Raw genomic sequence first — 10,562 nt, 5'->3', positions numbered from 1 at the left:
CTGTTCCGCGATGAAAACCAGCTTTAAGCAACGGCGTAGTCGAACGGTGTAAGTAATCCTACAATTTTTTGTTTATAGCATAGTTTATACAGATTATTCCCAAAAAATTATACGTATTTTGGAAATGTTGAGTGGAATTAGTCTAGAATCGGTTAATTTTATAGAAGAAAACCTTTCGAACAGCCTTAGTCCGTAAAGTTCCCACCTATCGGGCTGCGATTGGCTCATTCCTACAACGTAATTTTCGGTTAGCGTGGAACGTATCTAAGCGTTATAGGGGGGTCTACTGTACAGTTGAATGTAATGAAAAATAAATTTCTGATGATAAAAATAAATTAAAGTGAATTCACAAATTTTATTTTTTCAAATGCTTTCTTCATTATTAATAATATATCTGAATTTTAGCAAAATTAATAATGATGTTAATATATAGTTTATGCACAGTATTTTGTTGTAAAAATGTCATTATAACTTTATGTATAATGCACCAGTATAAGCATAAGAAAAGTTTCACATTAGAAGTTTATTTTATAAAATTGTGGAACCAATCATATCTGATCCTTTATTGATGTCAATGCATTATTATTGTTATGCACGCCCACATGAGAATGTTCTTGGTATTTGTCAGACATACAGTTTTTGCTTTGGTATGTGTGTTTGCAATTTTGCTTTTAGTCTGTTAATTATTTAATTGTTAGAGAGGTTGTGGCCTAAGTTTTCAATGCGAAAACATGTATGTCGGATGTTCAACATCGCTTTCCTGTAAGCCTAGAAATTTGACAATGTCATCTGGAACGTCAGTGGAATCATACTTGATGTTCCAAATACCATTGTCAAACTTCTAGGCTTACAGGAAAGCAGTGTTGAATGTCTGACATACCTGTTTTTGCATTGAAAACTTTGGCCACAACCTCTCTGTTAATGCAATGGCATGATCTTCAGTATCTCCAGGAGAAAACAAAGAGAGAGCTTCAACGGTGTCCATATTTGTTATATTTTTACAACATAACATTCTTGATCCACAAATGTCATCTAATGTTGTGTGTTTATAATTATAATGTCCAGTAAATATAACATAAAATATCTCACATGCAAACTCTGTAATATCACTTCTGTTATGGTTACATTGTTAAAGAAATGATTTTGTTTTCAGATATTTGAGAGCAAAGTTTTATATTATTTCTGAATTTTATTTTAGATTTATAATTATTATACAAGATGATGCAATAAAATATAGAGAATGCTATTGTAATATGATGATGAAATAGTATGTAGAGAAATTCTGAAAAAAAAAAAATATATATATATATATATATATGTGTGTGTGTGTGTTGATATTGAATTGATGATACAGAATTCATTACTGATTTAGACTTGTTCTTTTTAGGATGAATAATTTATTAACATTACTTTCTCTATGTTATATTCTATAAGTATGGGAAAGTATGGTGATTGGTCAGATTTTTGATCCCCTTTGATATTTTGGTATTTGGTATTTGATATATTTGGTATTTCCCAACTTTTTGACACTCCAGGAGCACCAAACTGTAAAAAAGAAACCTTACAAAATTGTGTGCATGAGCATCTATTTCACATTATATAGCATGACTAGATGAACCAAAAAATTTTGAAATTTGGTAGGTTTATTTCTATTTAGATTCATAAACATCAGTATTGCTGGATGCCATTTTTTTCAAGATGTAAATTAGTACTTTCCTTTGGTAAATTCATTTGAAACACCATAAACATTATGCATGTACTGTACACTGAGTGGAATTAGTATTTTATGACTGACTTGTTAGTAATGTGTTTAAATTGTTTAAATTTATGAATGTATCCATTGTTTAAGAGGTAGTATAATAAAGAGAGAATTAATTAACAGCTCAAGATATTAACAATTTAGAAAAAAATTTTATTGAAATAAAAATCCTGGAGTATCATCATTCTGATTAAGAAACCTTATTTTTTTCCTACTGACCGAAATGTTTTTGATTAATGTTTATTTTATATCCAAAATTGTTAAAATTGCTATTCATTAAAATATTAATCTGTTATAAAAATAGTTATAAGTAGAATACAAATAATTAGCAGCTGTGTAAAGACAACAATATGACTGATGACCTCGCTACAATTTGAGTAGAGTTGCTTTATTGAATAAACTTGAATATCTACATGTTCATGTGTGAAATAGTGCAATGGAGACAAGTCTATGGATTGAGGTATTGATATGTAAGATCAAGATTTATGAAAACTGCTAAGAAAACTTGTATATTATGAGTGAAATGACTACTAATACTGTCCTCAACTCAGCTAACTAGAGGATACAACTGATTTTCAGTTGAATACATTCAATATATTAAAACATTCAGAAGATTAATTTTAAATGAATTTTTAATTCATATTCTCTATTTCATGTTTACAGATTGTTTATATTTTGCATAAAAGTGCAATTATTAAAATTTCAAACTGTACAAGGATTTTATGGATAGTCTATATATAATATACATTGTGTCTCAAAAAAGTGTACACATATTTTAATTGTTAATAAATTTTATCTTTACTTTCTCAATACTGATTTTATAATTTAGATTTCAATTTTATATCATAATATTTACCCTGAATTAGAAAATTATTAAATTAAAATTGAGAAAATAAAGATAGAAGGGTTAAAAGTCAAAATATGTATATATTCTTTTGAGATATGCTGTATATTCTGGAGTATGGCAAGGTTATACAGTATTTTTTCAATCTTGTGAATATATTTTTCTAGATTGCAGTCTTTTGCAATCTTTAGAGTAGTTTGGTTATACCCAGGAATCCAGCAAATTTTTGTAGATAGTATTTTTTCTTCTCAATTTGCATGAAAAATTTGTTAATCAAAATTTTATAAATAAATCCAGTCCAAAATATGTTCAATAAGTCCAGTCAAGTGTGTTATTTATGCATTAATATTTAGTGCATGAATAATGCATTATATAATTGAAGCGGAGGGTTAGCAAAACTTCTTCTATGTGGCTTACAGAATTATGTTTATTCTCAAAATCTGTTTGATTGATTTTGATTAAACTTTGCTATTTTCCATTAATTGCAATGAGGAATCCAAAAATATAATGAGAGAGTCCATTTAAATGTAAAAAAATAAAAGTCCATGACTGTTTTTGATATACAGGGTTATTAAAGTGACAACGTTTTTGCTCTTTGATGCAACAGTGTGCACCTAACAGAATTTAGGCCTAAGGATCAAAAATAAAAACAGCATTGTGTATATGGAAAATAGGTATAAAAAATGAACGAAACACAAGAAAAAAAGCAATTGATGGTGATTGGATTGCCTCTCCATATTGGCAAGTGCAAGGACCTTGTCTCCTGTGGCTGGCAGGTAGAAGGCTCGCTTCTTTTGTGGTGGCATGTGCAAAGTTTACCTGTTTATGTCCATTGGGCAAGGATAATCTCTTCTGTTCCTAACAAGTATAGGGATCGTTTCTATCTGGCTTCACCTCAATTCTATTGTGATATGACAGTCCTAGTTTAAATCTGAACTATTAATTAAAAATACAGTACTGAAACTAATTTTTAAACATGGAACATATGATATTTAGATGATGACAAAAGTTCTTTAATGGAAATTTAAAAAATTGACAAAAAATTGATTTTTTAATCCCAATAAAACCATTTTGTTGTTTTGTTTTTTATATGCAGGATTTCTATGGATCTGAAACGGTCAAGGATTATTGTTAGCATTCAGAAAAAGTCGTGAAAGTCCTTGAATTTGTCTCCTTGATTGTCTTGTTGATTTCATTTGCTGTAATATTTTTTCTACTGCAAATTTCTCCTTTGTTTTCTGTCATTTTTTCTTAACCTCGCTCACACAATTGTATGTATTCTTCATCCTTGTTTATTAAAATTAGCTCATTTGATATGATTGTGCAAGGTTTAAAAAACTTCCTAAGAACTTTGTCTCTAGGTAAAGAAAAAAATATTAAAGCAAGTCGTATGAAAATTTGTAGTAGAAAAAGCTATTATAGCAATAACCACAAAAAGATGTAGTGCCTTGGTTAAGCCTATAGACATCAATTGGGGAAATTCACCAAAATGCAGAGATTTTATGTTTTAAAAGTGAAATTGAAATATTGTTTACTTTGTTTCTGATTAGTTTAGTTACTTTTTCTGTTGCTCTTTACTTACATGGTTATGCACTTACAGTAGGAGTGAGTTGGTCTTGGTTATGGAACTACTGTTTCAATTGTTATGAAAACCAAAACCAAAGCAGGTGTTTAAAAAGAACAAAAAAAAAATTTAAAACTTGTATTCAGAATAAGAGTTATTTCATAACACTATTTAACAGATAAAATTTTGTATTAAATTAAAATGAAGCATTCACTTGTTTCCCCCACATGGAAAACTGCAAATGAATAAACTTTTAAAAAAAATTTTTCTGAACAGTCTGATTAAATAAGTAAATAGATTTACCATCATCTTATAAACATTATTTTTCATATTTCTTCAAAGATTTATTATAAAATAAAAAATATTAAGATCATAATATATTTTAAAATATAAAAATTTAGTTTTGTTTTTAAATAATAATAATAATGAAAAAATCAATCAAGAACTCTAAAATGTTTATCTTTTTGAAAAAAATTGGTGCATTTCTTAAATAATTTATCATTACAAAATTGTGCTTCATTATCATCATAAATAAATTTTGCATTTTTGGGCATCAAAAAGCCTATTAATTAGTACTGTGTGTTAAAAATAGGTTATTCGTGACATCTACTTCAGTTTTATTTCAGTTAATCAATATTACACCAATTTAATAATTACAAAAGCTATCCTATGATGATAACATGTGTCTAAATTGAAATTTTCTTTTAATTGAAAAATTTTTATGGTAATTTATAGGTTTAGTATTGCACAGCAAATTCTATGGTATGCCTGTTTAATTATTTATATGATTTAATATGAATTTTTCAAATTATTTAGGGTATTTCCTAGTCTCTACCACAATACTGGTGAAATTTAGTTATAAATACACCTAAACACCAAATTTTATTTTTGTAAAATCAAATGTTTAAAATTATGTTTAAATATTTTACATATTTATTACAAATGTAGTAATATTAGAATATATCGTTTTACAAATTCTTTAGTTTGTAAAATAATATGCAGTCAAACCTCAGGTTACAAACACCCCTGTTTACAAACAAAATTTTTAATGCCATATTTGCTCCAGTTGCCATATGATAGCTTTATTTCTGAACAAGCTACTTGGCGGAACTGGCCACAAATGGTTACTATACTTCCTATGTTAAAGAAAATTGACACCCCAACCAATCAACAACAGGGCTACCGATTCAATAGTAGTGCCGAGATTCACCTCGCATCACATCACAACACAAAACATCGATGACATTGTTATTCAAATTAGATTTCAATGTGCATGCGAGTAAGATAATACTTCCAGGTTTTGGTACACGTCACAATTCAATTTAAATGAAATTAATTAATAAAAACTGCATTAATTGACATTCACGTAATACAAATGACATCCAATAATTCATATTTAAAGGTGCTTAACTAAAATTAAATAACAAAAATCTATTATTAAATATATTTTTTAAAAATTATTTCTCATTAGTACATAATTGACAATTGCGTTATATTTAACAGTATTAATTAAATTCTAGAACTTTTAATGAACATCTTTTACGAAAACATGGGTATCTGTAAGCCAGAAAAAAAATTTAATTATCATACAAAAATATTATTAATTAATTTTCTGAATTTTCAGGAAAAGTGAACAATAGCAAATTATTGCTTCCATAAATGCATTTAATTTTATTTTTCAATTTAAATTAAATTATAAACCACAGTGCTAGAAACAAAGTAAAACTTACACCATAGTAAATTGAAATCAAAATTAATGATGTCACTGAGGTTAAACAGAAAATGTAAATCACATTATATTTGCTGTACTATGCTTCAGGCAGTGGTGCACTGCATATCTTTAGTCACACAGTTTGCTCGAGGTTGTCCATTTGTGTGTGGAGCTGGCAGCATGGCATTACTTCACAACAAACTGTTCTTTGACTTTGGCCATTTTTCTTGCTTTGCGCATTATTTCTTCTGTTTTTTCTTTTTATTCCATAAATCATCATGGGAACCTAAGAAAGCTAGTGTAAGTCTAAAGGCACAAAGAAAAGAGTGAAAATAACAATAGAAGTGTAGAAGGAGATCATACAGAAGCATGAAAATGGAGTTTGTGTCTCAGATCTGGCATCACAGTTCATCTTAGTAAAGTCATTGATCTGTACCATTCTCAAGAACAAGAAGGCAATAAAGAATGCTAATGTTGCCAAAGGAGTGGCTATGATCACTAAGCAAAGATCGCAGACCTTAAAAAAAGTGGAAAAGTTGCTCTTGATTTGGGTCAATGAAAAGCAGTTGGCCAGTGACAGTATTTTGGAGACTATCATTTGTGAGAAAGCAAGGCTTTTGCACCAAAATTTACATAAGAAAATTCAGGCTCAAGTTTTGAGACTGATGTGAAAAGTTTAAGAAGCAAAGTGGCTTACACAGTGTGGTTCGGCATGGAGTGGTTTCAAATGTGAACAAAAAAGATACAGAAAAGTTTGTAAAAGAATCTGGTGTTTATATGACTGCTGTTTATATCCCTGAGTAAGTGCTTAATTGTGATGAAACCAGACTGTTTTGAAAAAAATGACAAACAGAACATACATAACCCAGGAGGAAAAGATTGAGCCAATGAAGGACAGTTGTAGATCAATTTTACAACTAATATTAATTATTTATGTGAAGAATTATTGTAAAATGCAATATGGAAGATGGTAAGAGATCAAACTAAATCCCTAATGTATAATATGACAGTATCAGTTGTTATTTTTGAATTTTAAAAGATTTTGAGATTTTAAAAATGCAATATTATGAATTTGGGAAAAATCTGAAATACTCTAATAATCTAACATAGATAAAATATTTTAAACTTTCTGGAAACCCTCAGGATTACCATTTATATCCTCAGTTTGAGGAAAGATGTTAATGAATTGATAAAACAAAAAAGAGAGAGGGAGATTTTTTTTTCCTGTTTGTTAATACTTTAAAAAATTGGAAAATTTATTAAGGAAGAAATTAAATATATTTGTAGTTTGATAACAATTACCAGATTTGTTAATGAATAATAAATAAATAAATAATGGCTTTTTTTCCCTTTTCTTTTGGAGCCATATAATTTAACAGTTGTGAATTAATAACGGGATAAATTATCTTTCTTTAATAAAGCATTTTAATTTTAATAATTAGTGATCATAAAAATATAAAATTGTTAATTAGAAAAAAGTAACTAATTAAATACCTGGCAAAGGAATAGTAGATGTGCATAGGCAGTAAAATGCTGCTTTATTATGTCAATGTACAATACTTTAAGGGATATGGGGGGGCCAAGAATTTGTGTGGAGTTGGTCAGGATAAGTCATGGAGTTTAAAACAAAAAATTTGAGTTGGAACCCTGTATGTAACTGAAGTTATTTGGTCAAATGATTCCGAGAAATAACAAATTTATAAATTTGTAGCATTCATGAAATATAAGCAATAGAATTACTGATAATATATACAATTTATATATACTGTACGAGGGCTGTTCGAAAAGTTCGCGGCCTCAAATAGAACAACAAACAAAATAATGTTAAAACTTTTTTTATTTTTCAATGTAGTCTCCTTTGTTAGCAATGCACTTATTCCAGCGATGTTCTAGCTTTTTTATGCCATCACATTAGGTCGATTTGTCAAGGTGTGCAAAATACTCGTTCACTTCAGAGATGACTTCGTCATTTGAGTGGAATCTTTTTCCAGCCAAGAATTTTTTTAGGTTTGGAAAAAGGTGGAAGTCACTGGGGGCCAAATCAGGTGAGTACAGTGGATGTGGAACTAATTGGAAGCGAAGTTCGTTTATCTTTTGTTCAGTGATTCTGGTGGAATGTGCAAGTGCATTATCATGGTGGAACAGAACTTTTTCTTCTTCAAGTGTGGCCTCTTTTCTTTGATTTTTTTTCTTCAGTTTTTCCAAAAGTTCACAGTAATAGACAGCATTAATGGTCTTTCCTCTTTCTAGGTAGTCAATAAAGATGATGCCTTTAGCATCCCAAAAAACCGAGGCCATCACTTTCTCCACTGATGGAACTGTCTTTGCCTTCTTTGGTGGTGGCGAACTGTGGTGTTTCCATTGCTTCGGCTGTTCTTTTGTTTCAGGAGTGTAGTAATGGATCCACGTTTCGTCAGTAGTCACAAACCGACGCAAGAAATCCTGTGGGTTTTTCTGGTAGAAGTCCAAACACTCCTTTGACATCAAAGTACGAACATGTTTTTGCTCAGCGGTCAGCAGACGCGGCACCACCTTGCTGAGACCTTTGTCATACCCAAATTTTCGGTTAAGATGTGGTGCACTCAGTCGACAGAGATGCCTGTTGTCTCATCTATCTCACGCGTTTTCAAATGGCAATCTGCTAATACCAAATCATGAACTTTGTTGATATTTTCTTCAGTGACAGCAGTTGACGGCCATCCGCTGCGAGGGTCGTCTTCCACACACTCTCTGCCAGATTTAAAAAGGGCTTCCATTTTTTCACAGTGGTGTATGAAGGAGCAGACTCTCCCAAAACTTCATCCATGTCAGCTTTGATTTGAGATGGGGTCAACCCTTTTTTCATCAGGTATTTTATGACCGCACAAGTCTCTGTCTTCTCCATTTTTGACAAAGCATGTGCACACTGACTATCTGCTAAGCTGTCGTGGCAAAACTTTGACAAATCAAGTGGAAATTGGTATCATATCTCTAGCAAAGATGGCTGAATTATTCCCACCAAAAATTAAATTGATTGCAGTGCCGCATATAGGCAAGGCCGTAAACTTTTCGAACGGCCCTCGTACATTCATAATCATATTACATTTATAGTGCAGATTATGATGATTTTCTTCTAGAGAAGGTTTTCTTTTTATATCAAGCTGTTTATTATAATTTAATTTATTATACATTAATACAGTGCAATTAGAGCAAAGAGTATTTGATTTTTATGTATTTTAATCTAAATACTAAGATACAAATGACCTATAAAATGATTTCAAAAATTCTTTTGATTTTTAAATATTACATTTGAAGTTATGTGAAAATTTTAGAAATAAGATTGATTAATTTTAAAATGTGTTAATAACACAATGCAACAGTGAAAAAACATTTCTTGAAAATGTAGGCGTTCTTTATGTATTTAGACTTCCTGAATTTGAAAATGATACTCAAAACATCGTATTACCCACAGTTTTTGCACAAATCGCATATTTTGCCAATAATGATATCATATATAGTAGTACATGTATATGGCACACGAATCATGCAGAAGTAGAATATAAGTTTAAAACAACAACATATTGAAATATATACACAGTGAACAGATGCATACAGAGAATGTGGTACAAAACATGCACTAATATCACTCATTGCGTGCTTTCTTAGTTGTCATGGCGTGGCCCCTGCTTTTCTTTCCTCTTATGGCGAATTTCCGTTATGTGCTCACGGTGAAGCATCCAGCAGTAGTCGCCCATCATCCGAACATCCCAAGTTCCTTAGTATCGTCGTTCCATGTCCTTGATATCCTGATGGAATCTTTCACCCTGTTCCTCACTTACAGCACCCAGGTTTGGAGGAAAAAAGTCAAGGTGCGAATTTAAAAAATGTAACTTCAAACTCATTGAGCATTCGAGTATTTTGAATTTCATCAGCATGTTCTCAACTATGTCAATATATTTTTAGCTACGATTGTTTACCAGAAAGTTTTGAACCACACACTTAAAGGCAGTCCAGGCTTCTCTCTCCACGGCATTCATTGAATGAAGAAAATCTTCATCTTTTATTACTTTCCGAATATTGGGACCAGTGAACACGCCCTTTTTCAACTTAGCATCTGACAGGTTGGGAAACTTGTAACATAGATATTTGAAACAGTTGCCACACTTATTTAATGCTTTGACAAACTGCTTCATTATGCCCAATTTGATGTGCAGAGGTGGCAAGAGTATTCTGTCTCTTTCCACTAGAGGGTCACACTTAATATTTTTGTCCCCTGGAACCAATTCCAACCTTCGAGGCCACTGCTTTTGCTCCCAATGTTTGTCACGAGCTTGACTGTTCCATTCACAGATGAAACAGGGGAACTTGGTATATCCTGATTGTTGTCCTAGAAGCATACTCAACACTTTGAAATCACCACACACCATCCAGTTGTGATCCTCATAATGAATGGTATTAAGAAGTGCCTTAATGTTGTCATATGTTTCCTTCAGGTGCACAGAATGGCTGACAGGTATTGAGGTATTGAGGCATTGAAGTGTTTTCGTGTATATTATCATTATTGCAATATGCGATTTGTGCAAAAACTGTGGGTGATACGATGTTTTGAGTACCATTTTCGAATTCAGGAGGTCGAAATACATAAAGAACGCCTACATTTTCAAAAAAAGTTTTTATGACCTTGCAATTTGTTGCATTGTGTAAT

General features: G+C 30.9%; 1 protein-coding gene across 1 annotated transcript in view; it reads left to right on the top strand.

The window, feature by feature from the left end:
* LOC111631797 (RNA-binding protein 26-like) overlaps nt 1-10,562 on the top strand; it is a 95,599-nt gene that overhangs the window by 35,501 nt on the left and 49,536 nt on the right. The window lies entirely within an intron of this gene.

The sequence above is a fragment of the Centruroides sculpturatus genome, unplaced genomic scaffold, assembly GCF_000671375.1.
Source record: "Centruroides sculpturatus isolate CEXI.00-Female unplaced genomic scaffold, Cexi_2.0 scaffold91, whole genome shotgun sequence".
Lineage (NCBI taxonomy): Eukaryota > Metazoa > Arthropoda > Arachnida > Scorpiones > Buthidae > Centruroides > Centruroides sculpturatus.
The sequence above is the reverse complement of the archived record's forward strand: the minus strand, read 5'-3'. Positions and strand labels throughout refer to the sequence as shown.